Source organism: Muntiacus reevesi, chromosome 3 (assembly GCF_963930625.1).
Source record: "Muntiacus reevesi chromosome 3, mMunRee1.1, whole genome shotgun sequence".
NCBI classification, from domain to species: Eukaryota; Metazoa; Chordata; class Mammalia; order Artiodactyla; family Cervidae; genus Muntiacus; species Muntiacus reevesi.
Window position 1 is genome coordinate 143,835,265 of NC_089251.1, and position 23,130 is coordinate 143,858,394.

The window sequence follows — 23,130 nt, forward strand, 5'->3', positions numbered from 1 at the left end:
TTAAGCAACCACAAAGAACTCATAAATGAACGGGCATGGCTGTGTTCCAATAACACATTTTTTAAATGTCCATCATACCTCAATGAAAAAAAAATTTACAAATATAGGAGGAAGTTGGATTTGATCCACAAGACAGTGTCTGCCATCTCCTGATCTGCCACTGCTGCTGCTGCTAAGTCACTTCAGTCGTGTCCGACTCTGTGCGACCCCATAGACGGCAGCCCACCAGGCTCCTCCGTCCCTGGGACTCTCCAGGCAAGAACACTGGAGTGGGCTGCCATTGCCTTCTCCAATCTCCTGGTCTGAACTAAGGCAATGGCAGCAGCAGTGAAGTGGTCCCTAAGGAGACGAATCCACAAGCAGTTAGTGTATGGAGACGTTTAGGAGGACACCAGATTTATAACTTGGTGCTGCCAGGAACTGTTCAAATGTTTGTCAAGTTTTATCACATTCAAGTCTCAAAACAACCCTACCAGGCAGGGATTACTGGCTTTCCCACTTTATGAAGGAGAAAACCAAAGCACTGAGAGTTAAGGAGTGTGAAGTAAAAGTTGCTCAGTCATGTCTGAGCCTTTGCGACCCCATGGTCTGTCCATGGTATTCTCTAGGATTAAGGAGACTTATCCAATCCCCTGTCATTGGTAGGAGAGCCAGGATTTGAAGCCAAATGATGCTGTTAATCACTATACTAAAGCAAAGGCTTTAAAGGCAAAGAGAACTAGGTTTGAATTCTAGCACGATGACTTGCTACCTGTCAATCTGGGGCTATGACTTTCAGAAAATAGCCTCAATGCTATGGCAAGGATTAAATGAGATAATGTATGTCAGGTATGTTAAAGACCTATTATGGTGGCTGGCTACTCAGTAAATGTGTGCTGTGCTTAGTCGTTCAGTCATGTCTGACTCTTTGCCACCCCATGGACTATAGCCTGCCAGGTTCCTCTGTCCATGGGGATTCTCCAGGCAAGAGTACTGGAGTGGGTTGCCACGCTCTCCTCCAGGGGATCTTCCTAACCCAGGGATCAAACCCATGTCTCCTGCATTGCAGGCAGATTTTTTTGCCATCTGAGTTACAGAGTCACCGAGAAAACAGAAGTGTAATTTATTGGAATAGAAAATATAAGAAAAGCAGACCAGAAAGTGATGATGGTGCATTTCATTCAGGCATGTTGAGTTTAAGGTATCCACAGATGGTAAGGTGAAGGCACTCAAAAGCAATCGCCATGTGGATCTGAAGCTCAGGAGAAGGATCTGAGCTAAAGATATTAACTTAGGCAGCTATGAGACCACAGGTGAAAATTTCACAGGCCCAAGGCACATGATGAACACACTAGGACTATTTTAATAGATAAATCAATGAAAACAGTTTAACATAAAAAGAGATGAGACTCACAGTAGAAACTTGTAAAGAACTCTTACCAAGTCCCCAAGAAACTATTTCCACCAAATAACAGTTGTAAAAGCCACTGCATGAAAGAATGTCAGTGAAAAGGATATTCACATTTATCATCCAGTAGATGACTTGATATTTACAAAAAGAGAAAATAATTGATAAATCTAGCAGATACTGCTTTAACCAAGTGATCAAACTGAAAATCATCCATGATGGGCCATTCTGACATCATGTCCAGATGCAATATACTGAGAAGAACACACCTCTGTAGCATTACTGTCAAAATTGCTTAAACTGAATCAAATTACGAAAAAACAATTAGAAAAATTCATAGTGGGAGCATTCTGCAAAACAATTGGCCTTCAAAACTGGCCTTTGACTCCTGAAATATGTTAATATTATGAAAGATTAAAAAATAAACAACCTGAAAAATGGTTGTAGATTAAATGCAATTAAAGAGGCCTGACAACAAAATCCAATGTGCAAGCCTTGATTGAAAAAATCAGCTATAAAGTGTATTACTGAGATACTTGGGCAAATTTGGAATATAGACTATAGCTGATGATAACATTGCATTAATTTTAAATTTGCCAAGTATTGTCTTATTGGGGTTATATAGGGAAACATCTTTGCTTTGGAGTGATATTTGCTTAAATACTTAGGGATAAAGTTGGCAAATAACTCTCAAATCATTCAGCAAAAATATGTGTATATGTTTGTATTAGTAGACAGAATAATACTAATAAGACAGCAATGAAAAAACCTTAAGAATCTAAGGTAAAGACTATATTGGTGTGCTCATGGTACTATTCTTTTAAATTCTTTTTTATTTTTAATTGGAGGATAATTGCTTTATAGTGTTTATTGATTTCTGCTATACAACGATGCGAATCAGCCATAAGCATGCATACATCCCCTCCCAAGCGTCCCTTCAACACCACCTCCATCCCACCCTTCTAGGTCATCACAGACTGCCAAGCTGGGTTCCCTGTGTTATACAACAAAGTTTCAAAATAAAATGTTGAGAGTAGAAATTATAAGACCACTATTAATATAGTAGATACACAGATAAGCAAACTGAAATTTAGAGAGAGGAATGACTTGTTTAAGGTTATTCTCCATCCCCTTTCCTCACCTCTGTTCTCTACCTAGGAGACAGACCCTGTAGAGGGTCCTGTAGAGGACTTGATTCTCAGGCAGGTTGGCCTCTGGAAGGAATCTGCTGATTTAAGGCATTGGCGTAAGGTAAGAGGGCATGAGGATGGAGGTCGGAGCATTTCTTCCCTGCTTTCTCCCAGATTCAGGCCCTGCCTCTGGCAGAAACAGTAGCTCTGCACAGCTATAGCTCCTGTGGTATACCCCAACACTTCTATAATGCCAGTTCTCACTGCTGCTTCCCGCTCCTTTCAGTCCTGGAAGTGGTATCAGCTTCTACTGCTGCTAGTGTCTGAGGACTTTAACATCTTCTGCCCCTTACCCTCCTTAATGCCTCTAAAATACAGTTGACCCTTGAACAATACGAGTTTGAAGTGCAGGCGCATGTAGGTGTGTTGGGTTTTTTCCCAGTGGTACTGTAGTACCACACCACACTTGGCTGGTTCAATCAACAGAAGCAGAACCAGAGTTATGGAGGAATCACGGATACCACATATTGACTCTCAATTATGTGCAAATTTTCCTTAACTCCCCCATTGTTCAAGGGTCAATTGTAGTCCTTTCACTGAGTCTCTTCTTTGAATCATCTGTTTCCTGTAGAGTCTCTGGCTGACCCAGTCCTAAAGCTAGTATGTGGTGAAAACTGGCTTTAAATCCTGGCCTCATCCTACCCAGTACTTCTTTCCCCCTATTATCTCAAGAGCAATAATAATAAGTCCTATCATATAAGTTTGTATTTATTACAGTTGTGTGCAATTCTGTCTCCCCTATTTCAAATTCTATTTCCATCTTGCACCCTCATCCCTGGGAAAGATTGAGGGCAGGAGGAGAAGAGGGCTACAGAGGATGACTGATTGGATGGCATCACTGACTCAGTGGACATGAGTTCGAGCAAATTCTAGGAGACAGTGAAGGACAGAGAAGCCTGGCATGCTGCAGTCCATGGGGTCACAAAGAGTCAGAAATGACTTAGTGACTAAACAATGGCAACATCCTCACTCCATACCTAGCATCTAACTAAGAACTCCTTTGTATAAAATAGGCGATGGGGGATTTCTGCATTTTGATTTCATTCTCAACACTTGTATTGCTCTTGCACCTCATTTCCAGCCCTAGGGAAGGTACTAATAAGTAAGGATTCCATCAGAGGATTGATAAGCACCAGTGAGCCCAGCACAGTGGTTAAGAGAATGGCTGGAGTCAGAGAGACATGAGTTCAAATCTGCCTCCAGTGCTTACTAGATGTAGCCTGAGTGAGGTTTTCGAACTTCTCTTATCCTCAGCTTCATCATCTATAAAATATGGCTAGTTATAGTAACCAATAATCTTATAGGGTTATTGTAACAATTCAGTGATTATTGACACTCAACTATGCCAATAAAATGTTGAAAACTGTGCTTAGCATATGGTAGTACATGCCCAGTAAATGTTAACTCATCAACTAAATACAGAGAAAAGTATGGATTTCAAACTTCAGTTGTTTCATATATAAACCCTTATTTTATTATCACTACCCTAAAGGGCAGGGCAACTACTGCAGTATTCTTGCCTGAAAATTCCCGTGGACAAGAGCGGCCTTGTAGCCTAGGCAGGCTACAGGTCCTAGGGTCACCAAGAGTCAGACATGACTGAAGCAAAATAACTGAGCACACACATTCTCATTCCTAGTGAATGGATGGTACAGTAGACTAGTATCAGGTTCTTACTTTTCTAACACTCTCACATTTATTCAATTTTTGCTGTTTTCAATGTCATCAGTATCTGGAATCAAATGATTGAGCCTGATAAGCGTCTCCCTGGGGGTTCAGACAGCGATGAGTCTGCCTGCAATGCAGGAGATCCGGGTTTGATCTCTGGGTCGGGAAGATCCCCTGGAGAAGGAAATGCCAACCCACTTCAGTACTCTTGCCTGGAAAATCCCAATGACAGAGAAGCCTGGCAGGCTACAGTCCACAGGGTCGCAAAGAGTTGGACACGACTGAGCAACTTCACTTTCTTTCTTTTTCTGAGACTGAAAACTCACAACACTAGACATAATCAAAGATTTCTGTATTGTGAGCTCTCAAATACTCGGTGATTGAATATTCAAATGTCTGAGGGTATCACATCCTTGGATGTTTTCATTTCAGGGTAGGAAGGGGAAAATCAATTTTGTTATTTACTTTTACCACTCTAACATTTTTTTTAAAAAAGGTTGGTGGTAAAGGAAATGAAAATAATTGGCTAAAATTAGGGTTCGGGGATTCACTGTGATTTCATTTCCTCACCATCTTCCTATATCCTACTAGTTTGAGTAAACCCCAGACTGGTTTTGTAGTACTGTTAGTGGTTACTGGATTTAAAAGATCTCTTGATTTGCATAAGTCACAGTGATGCCTACAGTGAAGTGCCTTAAGAATTCCAGATGAGATATGGGTTAGGTAGGGTAACTGGGTTGTTATTACTTTATTGTAAAACTCCTCTGAATTTGTAAAGCTCATCCTGAGCTTAGTTGAACTTCTAAAATTTTTTTTTAAACCTCCTATAATCCTTTCCCCAACTAGTACACTACCCCTCAAAAAAAGTCTTTTGTTGAAAAATTTGCACCTGGCATTGACTGTGGTACATACTGCAAAACATCCTTTACTTGATGGTTTCAGATGTAACGGGAAGAATGAAAAATCTAATATTTGCATAGCGTGCAGTTTCAGGACATCCCATTACGTTGAGCCTATAATCATGCCTAATTAAGGTTATATACTGTGTTTTTATGCTAATTAGCTCATCACAGTACAACTCCTTTCAAAATCGACTTCAAAGGAAAAAGAAAATCATCTACCAAAGTGATTGCTAAAGAAGGATCTATCAATCATCTCACTGAGAAAGAGAGCTAGAGAGAAAGGAAATGACATGCAGAGTGACTGGAAAGAAATTTAGCTTCATTACCATTAAAGGGTGAAAATACGGGCTGGCCAAGAACTTACTTAAATAAACGTGGTAGGTGACTTTTCAGTCCCTAGGAAACTAATCTACATCATAAAGTCCGGTAAAAATGGACGGTTCTGGGCTGTAGACTTCCTGCCCATCCCTTAGTGGGGAGATAGAGTAGTTCCCGCTGACTTTTTAGTCTACAGGGTCCCCTCGCTGGGGGAGTGAAGAATGGGGTGGAAGGATGTGGGAACTGTCACCAGGGAAGCAAAGCTTTATCTCCTAGTCTGAGTGACAAAAAGAAATGCAGAGGCTGCTTCAGCTGAAGTTTAGTTCTCACCTATCAGAGGTTTATTTATGCAGAGACGAAGATAAACACTTTTGAATGAATAAATGATAAAGTCAACTGTGACTATAATTGTCACAAAGTAATTTGAAGCGGGGGAATCTATGTTCTAAATACCCAAGCTGCTTACTATATATGATTGAGTGCTTTTGAATGTCTTATCTCCATTTATGGATAACAGTCTCATATTTCTGGTTTTAGCCATTATCATCTCTGATTATCTCTCAGTCTTCTTAGCATTTCACACCTAAAAGTACAATTAAGTTAGATTGTGTTTTGTTCTTAATCCTTCACTGTGGTTGTAACACTGACAGCCATGAATAGTTTAGGTCAGTGACTTTATCCAAAACCAAGAATAGATATTTTCAAAATAGATGACCCTTTTATTTTATAGATTGGATAACTGATTTGCTGAGAAGAAAATTGGCTTGCCCAGAATCACACATCTAGGTATTATTCCTTAATCATCAAGGAGAAATAGAAAGAGAAGAGTAAATAGTCAATATTTAATCTATCATGCATCCCAGCTCTCTCCACCTGGAAGGTACTCACAGCCTGCCTGATTGCCATTTAGGACAAGTTGAGATTGGCCTAGTATCATTTTCATTTTACTAAAGAGGAAACTATACCAGTCACTGTTTACCTACCTTAGTTAAAGGAGTAAGAAACCTTGGAGTGCAAGTCAAAATTGTCTTTGATACTGAATAACCTACCCCACCTCTAAAAAGGTGCTAGCTAGCTATAAATAGTGGGCATTTAATGGAACCCTTTTCTCCCATGTTATTTGTGGCTAGGTAATCTCAGCCTGAAGCATTTATTTCAGATTCTTGGTGGCAGAGACAATCACTGTTCTCATATTTTGAGCTGTGTTATTTCAAGCCCTGCTGCTATTGCAGCATTTGAATAATTTCAGACCATGATCTTCTCCACCCTTCCAGTTTAAAGGAAACTGTTATGTTCACACCTTGCACATAAAAAAGGAGCCTCTTTACTCCTTTGTAGTGTAAGTGACAGCAGCTGTGATGGTGCAGAAAGTTGTGTTAGATGGTGAGGAACACAGGGCGATTGCACAGCCTGTTGTGGGCAATGAATCCTAAAAGAAATGTGAATTCTGCCCTCCCATTTTACAGAAGGTAAACGAAGCCCCTGTGAGGTGAACTGATATACCCCAAATTATATGCATAACCTGTTAGTGGCAGAACTAAGATGAGAGCTCGAAAGTCCATAACTCCAGTTTAATTCCCTTCTCCCTATGCCTTTAACAATCATTCACCATCTTCCCAAGGGCTTCTGACTCTAATTTCCTGCTAGTTTGCAACTTGAAATACAGCCCCACCAAACTTCCTGGTGGGTCTTGGGCCTTGCTGAGAAGACAAATCAGCAAATCAAATTTTAAGTTGAAAAAAAAAGAAAACTTGGTCTTATAGCAGCACTAATCACAATAGTCAAAAGATGGAAACAACCCAAATGTTCATCAAGCGGTGAATGGATAAACAAAAAGCGGTATATGCATGTGTATGTGTGTGTGCTCAGCTGCACAGTCGAGTCTCTCTGCAACCCCATGGGCTGTAGCCCGCCAGGCTCCTCTGTCCGTGGGATTTTCCCAGCAAGAATCCTGGAGTGGATTGCCATTTCCTCCTCCAGGAGATCTTCCCATCCCAGGGGTCGAACCACGTCTCCTGTGTCTTCTGCATTGGCAGGCAGATTCTTTACCACTGAACCGCCTAGGAAACCTTCCATATTCAGCCATAAAGAGGAATAAGTTCCTGGTGCATGCTACAACATGGATGAACCTTGAAAATAGTACCCTGAAAGAAATAATACACAAAAGCTCACATATTATATAACTCCATTTGTATGAAATATCCAGAACAGACAAATCCATAAAGACAGAAAGCAGTCTGTGGATGACCAGAGATTGGGAGGAAATCAGGAAATGGAGAATGACTGCCTGATGGACATGGGATTTATTTTGGATGATGAAAATGTTCTTGAACTAGATATTAGTGATGGTTATGCAACATAATGAATGTGGAAAATATCCTGAATCATACACTTTTATATGTTTAATAAATTTCATGTTATGTTTAGGTTTACTATACACACACACAAATATATGGTCATGCCAATGCGTTCAGTTGGCATTCACCATCTTAAAAAGCATATCACTGATCTTATAGTATATATTGGCCAAACATTCTTGCTCTTCTCTGAGTGTAATCTAGATGAAACATAGCCAATTTTGCTTCTTTCCTAAAGTAAAAGGAATAAACTTGCAACTGGTTGAGGCAAGAAGGAAAAGTTCTGATTATTCCTCATCACCTACAATTGTGACCACACGTCACATTGAACCATCACCAGCCAGAATCTAAGATATGGATCATTTGGCTCTGTCTTCTCCTGGGCACAATTTTCTAATAGGTTACTTATGATTGTAGAATAACTAAATGAGATGGAGATAGGCTGTGGCAAGAAACTTTGGCTCAAAGAACTATATTATTCATGCATGCTTTAGGAGAATATAATTTAGAAACAGCTGGTTACATTTAGCAGCTTTCCTTCACAGGCTCTATTTCATGGATTATGCTCCAAGAGAAAACTCTCTGGCCCAGAGTTTCACCCATGAGTAGGAAGCTAAATGATTGTCTTTACATGGTCACATCAGGACCCACTGAAGGCAGCAAAGGTGATACGCTACGATGAAAACACAGGGTCTTTAGGTTTTTGTCTGGCACAGGTATGGAGCCTAGTTTCTGTACTCATCTAAGAGCATCATGTTATAGCAAGGAAGTTGCCTTTAAAATTCTAAGGAATCTATTTCTTTTTTTTTTTTCCATTTATTTTTTATTAATTGGAGGCTAATTACTTTATAATATTGTAGTGGTTTTTGCCATACATTGACATGAATAGCCATGGATTTACATGTGCTCCCCATCCCAATACATTTCTTATATTTTTGTTACTTCTCAGCATTACTTAAATTCACTCTGATCACATAAAGTTTTTGCCACATGCAAACTTTGCCATCTCTGGTCATTTCTTTACATTGGTTAAAAAATGCTGACAATGAGAAAATACCAGAAGCAATTTTTTCCCTGTCCTCCCCAAAAATATGCAGGTCAAGAAGCACTGGTCAACCATCTTCCCTGCTTTTCACCCTCTGATATAAGATACAAGTGTGTGCTTAAGAACAAGTGAGGTTGTTAGGAATTTTTGACTCACAGTATAAAATAGAGCTAAAGGAAGTTATGATTTATAAAAATTAAGTATTTGCTACTGGAGTTTATTATCTTGATTTATATGCTAAATTCAGTAACCAAGGTGATAAATATTGTTGAGTAAATGCAATTTTTTCTCATCATTTGGAATTGCTATTTTTCACTTGAGAAAATAAATCACTTCCCAATTCTCTAGCTCCCTTCCTAGAAATCCAGGCTTTTTTTTAATCAGCATCATAAAATGTCTGCATACGTGAATGCCATTTTATAATCTGGATTTATTGATTAATTTCAATATCTCTTATAATAAAGAAAAACTGGGGGAAACAGCCTCAAGATTTTTAAGAGAATGGAAATAAAGAGGAAAATGAAAAGAAAGAAGAAGAGAAGCATAAATGGAGAAGAGGAAAACAAAACAGAAACTTTAAATGAAGGATAATTTGCATATATTTGAAAAAATATCAGTTCTGACCCCCCTGACAGAATTAAGCAATGATCAGAGATCATTGGTTTTGATTGTGGGTGGAACTTTCGTAAAATTCCAAAAAGCTCTCAGTATCACAAAACCCCAAAAAAGATGCTCTGTTAGATGTTTTTATAGAAAGAATGTACAGATAATGTCACTCTAGTACTAAATTTAGCAAATAAATTTGATAGTAATTGATAAGATTATAGAACCTTTTTTTAGAGTCTGTAACTCAAATTACCACAGCATAAATAGTTTTTTTTTAACTCACTGGTTTAAAAGTCAGGAAACTCTTACTTAGATTTAACCACATTTCTATTGACATGGACTTAGATAAGAATGTTTTAAGATTTATAGCAGTTTGGGATGTACCAAGATTTCATGCCCAAAAAACCGATTGTTCCATCCTCAGTTTCAAGCTTTAAAGATCAAAAGCCAATCAATAACATTCACAAATTATTTTCTACAAAATATTTTAAATAAATTTTGAGTTGATCAATCATTCCCACTGTGTTTCCCAGCAAATATTCAGCCAAGATACAATACATTAGGGGAAGATAAAGACTTCATGCATTGGAGATGGAAATGGCAACCCATTCCAGTGTTCTTGCCTGGAGAATCCCAGGGACGGGGAGCCTGGTGGGCTGTCGTCTGTGGGGTCGCACAGAGTCAGACACGACTGAAGCAACTTAGCAGCAGCAGCAAAGACTTTCTCATGCTCTCTAATTCCAATTTATTGAGTCAGAATTTAGTCACAGTATATAAGAGATAAAATGCATAAAATGGTGGTGTGGGATTTAAGAGACTGGAGTTACAGATGTGGCTTTGATGCTACCTAAATAGGAATTACTTTAGCTATATAATTTCATTAGAGTTTAACTGTCTCATCAATGAAAATAAGGAGACTCAATTAGGAAAATCTCTTTCAATTCTAAATTTCTAATAAAAAGTATATTTTCCCTTCATGACATGTAAGTGGAAAAAACAAGTTAGAATATTATATTTAGCATATGATCCATTTTGTAAAAATAAAGTGAAAATAATGCAGACTTTTACATAGCAACATACTAACAGTGATTACATAGAATTTTTATTTTCTTATTTCACCTACCTATGTATTCCATTTTTATGAAGGTACATGTATTATTTGTGGTCAGAAAAACAGATACTACAAACAATAAAAATTAAGTCTTTCTAATGTTTTTAGTGCACTAAGTGTATGCCAGGTTATCAGAAATTTAGCATTCCTGCTTTTGTAAAAGGTTTAAATTCTGAGGATATGGATAAATTCTAAGATATTGATATAGCTTCCTCTTCATGCAGAAATTTGAAATCCAAGATGAGTCTATTCAAGAACTTAGTTTCTGAAATACCAACCAAAGAAGAATTTCTTCAGCACAACATATTGTGCTATCAGATACGCATCACTATCCCAATCATTTAAAAGTATTTCTCGTGTTAATTTTCCTAGAATACTATGAAAAATACTGTACACATTAAGAAATACATTCCTTCCCCCAAAGATAAATAATGTTTATTTTTTGTTGTTTTGTTTAGTCACCAAGTCATGTCTGACTCTTTTGAGACTCCATGGACTATAGCCCGCCAGGTTCCTCTGTCCATAGGATACCCCAGGCAAGTGAATATTGGAGTGGCTTGCCATTTCCTTCTCCAGGGATTCTTTCCAACCCAGGGATCAAACCCAAATCCCCTGCATTACAGGTGGATTCTTTACTGCTGAGCCATGGGCATGGTTAATTAGACATGTAAATACATAATGTGACCAACATAGGAGACAGACATTAGTGGGCTAAGTTTATTAGATAATATATGTTAAATGTAGTCTGAGCTCTTCAGGTTTTAATTCATTGAGACCTTGAACGCAGGAGTCATAAGTTTAACATCCATCTCTTACTGGTTGTGACAAGGAGAACCTGACCCACACAGGCAAATAGGTAAGCCTGGTTTCACATCCCGCTTCAGACCTTCCGTTCTCTGAATACGTGTCCTTGGTTTCTAACTTCATACAAACTACACAAGATATACAAGCAGGTCATGCAAACAGATGACCTTCAGTTTAAGGTGGAATGCAGGCATCAAGGGGATATAATGTCAGAATCAGGTATCAGAATTTCTAGAAATTCCCACATTCAGTGACATAAAAATTAGACATGACCTTAAGCATACCAAGGACAGAAAATTAAGGGACCAATCCTAAGCAATTTTGGAAATTCTCTGGTCAATTTCTCTATGTCAAAATTGTATTCCTACCTAAAGGTACTTTTCTCTTTATGGTATGAGAATATAGTCTAAAGCCCTCAACCATGCCAGCCTCTTCTCTGGCAGAAGGAGGCAAGGGAAAAATGAGAGACCCAGCTTTCTTTAGCACATGGAGCCCTGTTAGTTTTTCATGCTTAGGTTACACTGTAACATTAGAGGAGACATTTAGACAGTGTCAAAAGGAGAATCTCAAGGAAATATAAAGATGACTGGCTCCCCACAGCTCATTATAGCTGGAAAATTAAAAAAAAAAAAAAACCCTCTAAGTGATGAAAAATTCAATTGCTTCATCTTCATCTGGAGATGAGCATAAAACCACAAATCCAAATGATGGCAACCCATTAAATATGTCATCTTGGAAGACTGTATATTTCCAGTGATGCTGTCATTGATCAAGACATCTCTGAGATGCCTCTTTTGAAATTATTTTCACTTTTATGGAGGAGAAAAAAATTCAGTGTCTTGTTACTGTACAATTACATCTTGGTTTTGATACAAAATTGAAAACACCTGGTTTGGTCACCAAGGTCCCTCAGTTAATGAAGAAATCATTGAGGGAAATCACCATATTCAGACAACAAAGAAGTGCTGCCTTGGAAAATGTTGGAAGGATCATGCTACAAGGCTCTGAATAACAAGCACATTTTCAGTAATGGTGGCATCACCAGAGCAAAGGATGAGCTAACACATCTGGAGAGTAAGCAGGAGATAGGATCCTGCCACACGAAGTACATGGAGATGGAAAGGGAGGCTGATTCTCTAATTGCCTATCACTGGTGCTGGACTGCAGACAAGCTACAGAACCCTGGAGGATCAGATGGTTTGGAATAATGGTGGTATTCCAAACCTTCACAAGGCACAATCCAAGTAGCATTACAGGAGCCCAACAAAAAGAGATTATATAAACTGAGTAGAAAGTGAAAAATAGGAATCCAGGTAGATGGTAACTGGATAGTTCTTCATTCAGAAGTTTTCCCCACAGACGGAGGAGCCCCAGGCCCCAAGATAGAGAGTTTCTGGCCTCGGGAAAAGGGCAAGACAGAGGAAGACAGTCCAACAACTCAAAGCAGAAACTCAGTCCTCTGAGATTCAGACAAAGGGACTTGGAGGGAAAATCAGATGTACCTGAGTTTGGAGAGAACCCAGTGGCTATTTCCCAAGATTACAGAGCCCAGATATCAAAGCTTCATTGGATCCAAGTCTTGGACAGTTACTAATGCAAAGCTTCATTCAGTGAAGCACTAAGAATTTTAGAAGAGAGGTAAATCAGAGCCTGTAGGTGAGGGGAGACACATGAGAACACAGATGAGAGAAAATGGTCAAGAGAGAGGTAAGAGATATAGATAATGGCTGGTTGGATGTCCAAGGTCACTTTCTAAAGAGACCAGGATTCTGGTACATTTATTTTACCAGATAAAATAAATCTGGTACATTTATTTTAGAGTATCTATCACTTATTGACAAACCTAGCAAGAAAAATAACATTTGCCCCTGGGATATCATTCCTAGAAGGGTGCTACTGCATTCCATTTGTTGATGGAATTTTCTAGTCATTATTTTTTTCAATTAAACTATCCAAGTTTAGCTGGGTTGAAACCAGACCGTGGTTTTCGAAGAGCAGACAAATTGAGGCCAGACTATATTCTAAACTCCCCCATGTTCTTGTTTCATTACGTTCTTGAAACCCAGATGAATTTTATGAAAAAGTTGATTAACCTGGGCTTGATTCTTAACAAACCTGTTCCAGTTAGAATTTGAGGCTGAAATGAATTCAGTTTTAATTTGGGGCTGCAGTGCTCACAGTAGAAGTGAAACTAAACTGAAGAGGAGGAAAAAATTATTAAGTGATAAAATTATTAACCCAAATTTCAGAACAATGAGTGGACAATAACTGGTAAGAAAATATTTCCAAATCTAAAAAGCCCAGCAATTACCCTAAGATGATAATTCTAAAATAACTTTTCTGATTAAGTTCAAACTTTCCAAGAACATTCACCCCTTATCTGAAAGTGAACAATGAGAAAATTCAAACTAAAAGTCATTGTTAACTGCGTGCATGAGAGTTGCGTTTTCAGGATGGAACTATCGTGTAATCGTTGTTATTTTCTAACTGCAATATTGAGGTGGAAGACAAAAAGTTAATGAGGCCAGAGAAGAGAAGGAAGGGAAAGAGAGAGTGGGAAGGTGTGAAGGGAGTGGAAGAGAGAGAAAAAAATGAAGGAATGCAGAAGAGAGGAAGGGAAGGAGGAAGGAAGAAAGGGAGAGATGAGCTGGAGGGAGGAAGGAGAGAAAGAAGGTAGAGAGGCAAGGAGGAAGAAATGAAAGAAGGCACGCAAGCAGACAAGGATTATTGTCCATGTATTCTCTGAGTGACTCATTTCTGACCAAATCCCCCAGGAACAGAATACTGTTAGCCTTATTCTGACTTTTCCCCTGCATGTTTTTTCCCTCAGTCATGTCTGACTCTTTGAGACCCCATGGACTGTAGCCTGCCAGACTCCTCTATCCATGGAGAAACATCATTTTCCTTGGTGCAGAATGTACCATCTGGACCAATCCCCGAGAGTTCTATCTCCAGGAAATCACAAAGTAATTGAGCCAATATCAATACCCAGCTCCCACTATTATTATCTCTCTAAGTCAGGGCTTCTCAGCCTCAGAACTATATACATTGGGCGCCAAAATGGGATTAAACCTGTAAGGGTTTTGTTAGAATTATCCATGACTGAAAATGGGGAGGGAGACAGGGATTGCTGGGAGAAACATCAGATCGTGATGTAAATCTGACCCCATGAGGGAAGGAAGAAGGGCAGGAAGTTTGGGTGGAAGTGTTCTAGACCCCTGTGGAGTCTAAGAAAGGTTTGGCCAAACCGTCAAGGTCCTTAAGCCAAGGTGGACCATCTGGAACAGACTTGCTTTACAATTACTGACACACCCTGTGGGAGGCAAGACTTCACCTAAACAGGGCAGTGATTGCCAGAGCCCTTGGCCATCACCCTCGTTACATTGCAATGGGGTGTGGGTGGCGTCTGTGAGGCGCAGTCTCAAGGATGCCATAGTCCACTCCTTGTGCCATATGGATCCACTTCTCACGGGTTCTGGTAGCTCCTCTCTCACGGCTCCTTGGGCCTTCATGCCTGAGGGAAAATGCAAAAGAGGAAGATCAATGAGTAAACCACCATCCTTAACCCTGCGATTGATCTCAAGGCCACAACTAGTCTTTCCCTCTTCCCCCTCCCTCTAAATTCCTTCCCCACCTCCTCAGTTATTACCTCCACAGGTCTCAGGGCCTTCCCTGGTGGTGTGACCCAAACCTGTGTTTCTGAAGGGTCTTAGCCTTGATAATCACACCCTTCACAGTTTGTGGTTGCTACACATGTCTGTTCATAGTTACAAAGTGGCAAGACCAAGGAAGTGGATCATCGATGTTCCTCTGTCCCACTGTATAGAGCATGCCTACCTCCTCCTCTGATCAGGGTCAATTATCTGTACCAATATGTTGACTTTTCTTCCTACCCGCTGGTCCCAGGACACAGGACTTCAAGGTATCCCCCTGGCAGCTGGGATCCTTGCTGTGTCTTCTAGCAAGAATGTGCTCCCTTTGAGTGGCAGAAACATGAAGTACAGAGTCCCCCAGTGGGTCATTTATGGGGAAAGATGGTAAATGACCCACTTTTGCTTCTACCTTTTCATCCTTGAACTCATGTTCCCTTCCTACTGGGGACACAACACCATACAGGAGTCTCTGACTTAATAAATACATTGCATCCTAGAGGATGATACCCTATCCTTCCAGAGTATTTCCTCCAAGCTAGCATTTCAGCTGCTCCTTTCAAAGGATGTTGCAGCAACACCATATGAGGCAGACTGCCTCCAGGTACATTAAGTGATACAACCAGTGGGTGTGAACCCATTGCAACACCACCTTCAAGGTGAAGTACATCCCTTGGTCAGATGATCTTTAGAATGATATTCTCTGCCTGTGGATTCAACATTCTACAATGGGTGGTAGTGTTGGTGTGAGTCTATGCAGGCAGAAGAAGCACATATCTGTCTCTAGAATAGGTTATCTGTCCCTGTGTGGATGAACCACTGGACATTTCAAGGATAGAGAGGTCTCAAGGTGGTCAGATTTTTACTAAGCGGCCCACTGAGTTCCCCAAGGAATAGTGCCATATGGGACACTCAGTATTGCTAACAATATGGACATCCATAGACAGCATTCACTAGATCTGCCTTGGTAAGTAGAAGTCCATGCTACTGGACCAATATGTCCTGTCTCTCTCTCTCTCTCTCATGATATTCATATGTCCATTTGACCAGTTCCAGAGTAATCAGTGATGAAGTCTGGCTAATCAACTGGCCAAGTCGTTTTGTCCACTTGGTTGTTCTGTGCTTCTTCCTTGGTGAGTGTTTTCTGATGAGCACTAATGTATGAAACAAAAATCTTTGTACCTGATGCTCTTTTCCATATGTGTAGCTTCAAGACTACATTGAGGTCTGCCTCAGGCCTTCTTTTCTCCAGTCTTCTAATTTTTCTCTTTCTTGATCAGGTGACCATGCCATTGACCACATTCCAGGATCTATATTTTCATTTCATACCACTTCTCTTTCCATACAAAGTGGGTGACTGGGAGCACAGCACACAGACCTGCCCACTGGAAGGATTGATTGTTCCTCTTCACCTTCAGGGCTACTCCTGAATACGATTATAATGCAGTCACTGTCAACAGTCAGCTTGAGGTCAAGTACCAAGCAGAGCCACTTCTAAACAAAACTCTGGCTGTTCCCCCTGCTTTCAACTGGTCATTCTGGAACACCCATTTGGTCATCGGTATAAACTGGGGAGGGGCACTGAAACAACTGGGTAGATAGCAAGGGCTCTGAGCCATCTGCTCATGCAACTTATTCATGCTCTCTAGTTCTTCTTGGGCGGAGTCCCTGATATACCATTTACAACTTATGATTGATGATTTTGGTGCCATATGACTTTGATGACTTGGTAAATCTAACAGAACCCAGCTCATAAAGGGAAGTTCCAAATACATAGCCTCTTGGACTTTTACAGTCAAGTTCTCTACCTCTGTTGCTATCCAGTAACAAACCAAGAGCTGTTTCTTATAAAGTAGGGCTGCAATGCCATGGCCTTGCTCCAGAATCCCAGAGGCCCTCATTATACTTCTCCCAGTACAGCTTGTGATACTACTGATACCTTCTGTCCACAAGGTCTGCTGGATCACATGACCCAAGTGGCAGGACTAATTGTACTATATCCTGTACAAAAATACAATGTATTTTTCTGCTTTGAACTGAAGCAAAGCTGGCAGCCTTTCTTGTCTCCCAGTACAGGGGTAGGAGCAAAGTCTGTAGATGTGGATGTGTTGCCTCTAGAACTCAAAGAGGTCTACCAGATGTTGTTTCTCTTCTTTTTTCCTTTTGTGCATATCTGTGTGTGTGTGTGTGTGTGTGTGTTTGTCTTCTACTTTGGAGGGGATATTTCAGCATGGATCTGAACACTGGACTCTAAAATCTGGCCCTGACTTCCCTCCCACCCACTAGAGCACATATGGCTCACCAAGGCCCTGAATACCAGTCATCTTTTGCTTAACCTGTCCAATCACCTTGAGGTCATTGATGAAACAGATCAATGTGATGTTCTGTGGGATGTCTAGGTGGTCCAGGTCTCTTCAGACTATTCTATGACAAAGGATGGAAGAGAGGTAGACCTGAGACAACATCTTAAATGAATATTGTTGTTTATCCCATGTGAATGTTGTTTCTGATCCTCTTTTATAATTGGAATAAGAAAAAGCATTTGCCAAGACAATAGCTACATATCTTAAGTCTGAGTCTTTACTCATCTGCTCTAGGAATGGTTTGTCATCTGGTACAGCAGCTGTGTATGAGACTGCTACTACTGTTGTAATCTGCAGGAATATTAGGATCCATCCATATTCTAGAAGGGACTATTCTGGTAAATTAAAATGGAGATTTGGTAGCAACTACCACTCCTGCATCTTTTAGGTCTTTAATGATGGCACTCAGCTCCATAATCACCTCTCCCCAAGATATGACATTGGTGGCTGGGAGGAGTCTATTATCTTGGATACAGCAGAAAGGGTGTTGGGAAATTTCAAAGGTTTCCACTTGGTCTTCCCCTCTATGATAACCCTTATTCCACAGACCAGGAAACCTGTATGAACTTACTCCAACTTCCAAATATATCAACTTCTATTTTGTAATCCTCAAGGATTCCATTTATTACTTGGCCCCCATAGGTTTCCCTGGTGGCTCAGATGGTAAAGAATCCACCTGCAATTCAGGAGACCTGGGTTCGATCGCTGAGTCAGGAAGATCCCTGAAGAAGGGAATGGCAACCCACTCCAGTATTATTGCCTGGAAAATCCCACGGACAGAGGAGCCTGGTGGGCTGCAGTCCATGGGGTTGCAGAGTCAGACACAACTGAGCAGCTAACAACACATGGGCTCTAGTTCTAACAAAGGGTGCCATGATGACACTTGGAAACTCCAGTAGTTGATGTTATATTAGACCCTATGTCCGTTAACCTTCGATATATCTGGTTATTCCCCTTCCCCTCACTTGAGTAAGTGGGCACAAGCCCCTTGGGAGAAAGACTCAGCTAACTGTCACAATATATGCTTACCACAGTGCTGAAGGGTCCTTCTTCCTAGACATCTGGTCACCTCTTCAGTCAATGGATTCTAGATCTGAAAACTGGCTCAAGCCAAGGAATTGAGAAAGGGATTTTGCCTTTTTATTTGGGTGATTGTCCTCAGACCCCTGATTCTCCACTCTTGCTTCATTTTTCTTGCAGTCTCATGGCTTCCCAGAGCTCTGTCATCCCCATGGATGTTAATAAGCCCAGACATGTGATGGCTTGTCCTACCATAATCTCTCCATAGAGAGGAGGCAACCTCTGCATTGCTGATGCCCCTTTCCCCAGCACATTCCCTACGACCTTGGTGAATGATTTGTCCATGCCCACTTCATCAGGCTCTTTGTTCCTTCCTTTACCATCTTCCAGGGCAGCTCAAGCATTTCCATTTCATGAGTAGTGGCCATTGCTTTATCCAGCCTCTAGGTGAGTTTGACCCATCCCCTAATTTCACTATGGTGTTAAATCCATGTCTCAAGAAAGTACTCTTAAGTCAACTAATCCATAAAATTGTGGGTTAACAGAATAAAGAAAAATAGCAATCTGAGGTGCTGTTGCCTGGGAAATGTTTAATAATATTCCACAGAATGGCCAGGAAGATGGAGATCCAGCTTCTCTGGAGGTTGCTGCCTGTTTCTTGAATCTACCATAGTCCCACACCTGCTTTTTTGTAGATCAATCCACTTAACCTATCAGCCTCTTTGAAACTTATTTTGTACATGTAACTCCCTCTGCCTGGGCTGCCTTACCTTTTCATTAGCCTGGTAAATGCCTACTCTTTCCATGAACTCTTTTCTTCTCCTGCATCTCCATCCCAACAGATTTACCACTCCTTCTTCTTCCATGACCTTATCAGCATCTTTTGTTAATTTGCAGAGCTCCTCATTATATTCTATTCCTTGAAGACAGGGACCACATCACTTTCATCTTCATGTCATCATCATTTTGAAGAGTAAATGTGCACATAATAAATAAATAAAATGCTTGAAGTTTATGTCCCAGAGGATATGGGAACATGTAGCATAGCTTGACATTCATATTTTGTTTTAATCTGCCCTCTTTGCCTTTCTTTTCTTTGGTCAGTCAGCACACTCATCTATCCATTTTATCAGACTACCTCCCACTATGGTGGCTTCTGAAAGGCAATAAGAAAACTTTTCCAAAAGTGCCAACAGTCTGAGTTTACAAGTTTGGAGGTTCCAGGCAGGTGTCAAAAATCACAATGAATATTCCAACAGCCAGGCACTGAGACTTTTTAAATATCTAGATATGGAATGTTCAATTGAAAAACATGTGGAAGCCAAATCAGAGCCTTCCATTTTAATCTGGACATAGCCCTACTTTTACCAGGAAACTGGAATCAGTTTCCTAATAAAGGAATTCCAGGCTGTGCATATGAATTTGCAGCTTCCCATAGCACTTGATCAGCCTCCAAGATGCACAAGAAGGAGATCCTACATAGTATCCAGGTGTCCATGGAAAGAGATATTCAATGGCTTTGGGGTAAGAAAAGAATAATAAAATGATATTCTTAAGATTCCTGCATCACAAACTCTTCACAAGTTGCTTTAAAGCAAACTTGAAGTGAAGTTATAACTGTCAAGAATACACACACACACACACACAACCCAGGACCCACACAGCAAACATCTCAGCAATGTTCTATCATTCCCAGAATAGTAATAGCTTAACAGTAAGCATGGAGTGTGGGAGGGAGGCTCCAAGAAGAAGTCTCCCACTCCTCTTCTCATCTACATTCTCCCACAGTTTTCAGCCTAAGCCTCACTCACACGGTCCAGAAGAAACATAAGGCTTATCATATGCTTGACTGCAAGCCATAACTTAACATCAGAAATGTATGAGGAACTGGGTGTGCTGGAAGGAAGTCAAGCAAAAGCATCTGTAAGCTGAAAATACGTTGAAAACATATTACAACATGATAACCTAAAGTTTCAGTGGCTTTGCTAAGCCAGAAAGAAGGGAAAAGGGAAAGAAAACACATTTCTCACTTCTAGAGTTGTCTCATTTAGGGTAACCAAATACTTGTCCAGTAGACTTCCTCAGGTCTCAGGCTCCAAAAAAGCTCAATTTACAAGATGTTTCACCTGTTCAGTCTTCCTATAGCCTATAAAATTCAGGAGTTTTGAAAATATGCCTATAAAGTGAAAGAAAGTCTTTTAAAAGTCTAATCAGGAGGGAAGGAAAGGGAAGACAGAAAGGCTGCCCTGACACAATTCCAGCTTTTCCTTTTTCACTCTGTAGCCCCTCCTTCAGCCAATACAGAGAGTTCGAGGTGCTTCCTTGTTAAAGTCATTTGACTCTGTTTAGTTCACATCCAGCCTTGTTTGGTCCTAGAAAAGGGACTAGTTAGAACTGGATATGAAATCTCAGGGAGTACTCTCGTACTATGGACCAACATTAATGAAATACACTGAGATGGCCTGCCACGGACTCCTGTCTCCCTTACCAGGAATTATTACTCATTTGTGCATCATGTAGTCTGAACCAGAAAAAAGCACCAGAGTGGAGAGAAAACAACAGGAAAGATGTCATGAGCAATACTTATGCAGCCAGATATTGATACACCCATACATGGTATTGACATATGGGTAAGAAGTGAAATGAACTTGATTTTTCTCCACACAGAGTTGGTGGAATATGACTGATGATTTGAATATAGAAAAGAAAGGATAAACCATGATCAGCAGAATCCAGTGCAAAAGAAGATGAGGGCAGAAAAGCACTCTGTTAATGTACCAGCAAAGAACATGATTCATAAAATCTAAGGCATGTCTTGTTTGAGGAGAGTGTTTATATTCATTTTTTATTATTTTTACTATAAAAGCAACATGGTTGCTATGTACAAGTTGGAAAATTCATAAAGCCAATAGAAATTTCTATATCCATAAATAGTGTGCTAACACAATTTTCTATGTGTACTTACTAGACTGTGGACAAAGGACTGTAGCAGTATTGTTCATCGCTGTTAACTCAAGGAATAGTGTTGGGCTGCATAATTGAGCCATTTTTCTATGTATATATATTGTGTGTGTGTATATATATATATATATATATAATGGAATTATCCCATACACAGTATTTTGCATTTGTCAGTATATCATTGGTATATTTTCATGTCAATATATATCCATCTACAGCATTTTTTGCTATATTTTGTGATCATTGTTTGTACCATACATAAGTGATTTACATAAGTGATTCTTTTTCTATCTGAACCCTTGTAGGAGGCCTTTCCTCCCTTTTTATCTTCCTTTATCAGAGCTGTTCCCTGTTTCTTTGTCTTCCTTTTCCTTGTGTTTTATAGAAGTATTCTCATACATTTATGAGCATGATGGCTTCCTGAAGAACTGATTAAAGATTCTGACTCTGGACCCCAGCCCCTAGAAATCCAAATTCATTTGACTGAAGCCAGTCATTAGAACCTGTACACTGTAAAGAGATCCCAGGTGATTCATCTGTGGTGGAGGTGGGCAGACACACTGTGAGAATCACCATTTTGCCAAAGTACAGAATCCTGCAAATATGTTTTCACTCTTTCTCGATAATTTCAATCTTCCACCTTCTGGAATCCCTGGCCCTGTTTTGAGAGGAACATAAAAGATCTACTTTTAGATCCCAGATATCCAAAGAAAAGGACTTGGTGTTTATAGATTCTTAGCTATTGGATGAGCCAGAACATATCAGTGAGAGACTGATTTATCAGTCAGGCCTAATCAGTTCTGCTGGTTCCTGAAAACAGCAAAGGATTTGAGACAAAACAGTGACAGAAGGACCCTCTCCTAAGGTCCTCTGATAAAATTGTAACCTACTATTTTACTGATGCCTTTGAATGCATATGTATGTGTGCATGTGTGTGTTCCGTTATACTGTAAACGGAAAAAAGTCCAACAAAGTCAGAAAACATCCTGGAATTTCCTGTGTTGTTTGCTTTGCCTGCCCTCCACCACTGTCTCTCATCCCTGTCTTTGGTGAGGTGCGGGGAAGAGGCTGGCACAGGAAAGAAGATGAAGAAAGGTCACTTACAGAGCCTTTGAGTCAACTTCTCTTCCACGGACAGGCTTGGAACCCCATGACTTACTGGAAATCAAATAACAATAAACTGACCTTGCAGTCTGTGACCAAACAGTGTGTTAGTCACTTAGTCTTGTCTGACTCTTTGCCACCTCATGAACTGTAACCCACCAGGCTCCCCTGCCAGTGGAATTTTCTAGGCAAGAATACTGGAGTGAGTAGCCATTCCCTTCTCCAGGGGATCTTCCTGATCCAGGGATCAAACCTGAGGCTCATACATTGCAAGCAGATTCTTTACCATCTGAGCTACCAGGGAAGTCGACTTACTGGATAGTAAGCTAAATAACAATAAACTGATCATGCATTCCATGGCCAAACAACCTCTGTCTTAATTTCCTCTTTCAAGGATGGGGTGGGAACCACAGTGGCAGTGGTCAATGAGTGTGATCCCTAAAACAAGGCTGGTGGTGGATCTGGAGTCATATGATAGGAGGAAAAGGAAAGACAGGCAGCCGTCTGGTAGCCCACCTCCCCTCTTCTCCAGAGGCTGGCACAGATCTGACTATGTGAGATGTCTTCTGAAAACTCTTCCAAGACCATCATTATAGTTCATGTTATATTCAAACACTTGAGCATGGCTATCCAGGACCTTCATG